Below are 1446 nucleotides of genomic sequence, written 5' to 3' on the forward strand. Positions count from 1 at the left end.
CCCTTTCTTCTTCCCAGTACGCTGTCTGTCCTGAAGTCCCACCTATACCTCTTGCCTAGCTATTGATTCTTAAATTTTTATTTTTTTATTTTTTATTTTATTTATTTATTTATTGGTTTTTCGAGACAGGGTTTCTCTGTGACTTTGGAGCCTGTTCTGGAACTAGCTCTGTAGACCAGGCTGGTCTTGAACTCACAGAGATCCGCCTGCCTCTGCCTCCCGAGTGCTGGGATTAAAGGCGTGAACCACCATCGCCCGGCTCTTAAGATTTTTATTAAAACAGTCACAGTGATGTATCTTTACACAATGTAATCAAATATCTCACAACAAAAAGCCAGGGTAGAATAAACTCAGACTTCAGCAACTAGTAAAAGTGGTTATTTAGCTTCCCTATTAAAACTGGAAAGGGAAGTAGGACCTTAGGAATGACTGAAATAAAGAACTGGTGATAGAGTCAGACTTTCCACAACTGCAGGGATGTGGGAAGTTGGTGCAAACTCCTGTCTCTCCAAATCATCTTGGGCATAGCGTCACCCTCCACATGACAGTCAGACCAGCAGTCAGGAAGCAAAACTGGCTAATAACACTGACACACATGACCATGAAGCCCAACAGGAACTGCTCAAACATAAAACAAAATCACCTTTGGCTAACTTGTGCAGTACATAGTCTATACTTGTATTGATACAGCCATATATGTCACCCTTAAAAGTTTATGTATTTTCATGCCGGGCAGTGGTGGTGTATGCCTCTAATACCAGCACTCAGGAGGCAGAGGCCGGCAGATCTCTGTGAGTTTGAGGCCAGCCTGGTTTATAAGAGCTATTTCCAGGACATCCAGGGAAAAAAATTATGTATTTTCAGAACAAGGGAGCAAACACCAATAAAAAAAGGATGATCCAGATGATTAGATGATCCAGCATCTCAAAATGCCTTTGCTACATTCTCCTCAGAATTTTGCATCCAGAATAGCTTTAAGTGTGCTGGCTGAAATAGTCCAGCCTCACAAACAACTCCAACTAAGAGACTTAACAATTATCCTGATTTTAAGGTTTCCCTTAAGATACCAGTGCCCACAGACAACAGGAAGTGTCTAGAGAATGATGCCCACATTCCCAATAGATGGAGTATGGGTATGTTTAGGTTATTCAATGAATTATAAATGGTTTAGTGGGATTGGGTACAAGTTGTGATTGGTCATAGTCAGAAAAAAAGCTACACAAAAGAGTTAAATGCAAAGACCTCTTTCTAAAGGAAAAAGGGGGTATGATACAAAAATGATGAGATAAAAGGGTAGATTACTGAATCTTCTTTAAATCAAAAAACAACTATTAATCTCAAAATAATTTGTATTGGTATGCATTTTGGTTTATTGATACAAATTTAAAGCTAATTTGAGTATACTGTATGTATGTTCCTACTCTTGTTTGGGGTATTGTGTTTATG

The sequence above is a fragment of the Alexandromys fortis genome, unplaced genomic scaffold (assembly GCF_014885135.2).
Source record: "Alexandromys fortis isolate MF-2015 unplaced genomic scaffold, M_Fortis_MF-2015_v1.1 scaffold_158, whole genome shotgun sequence".
Lineage (NCBI taxonomy): Eukaryota > Metazoa > Chordata > Mammalia > Rodentia > Cricetidae > Alexandromys > Alexandromys fortis.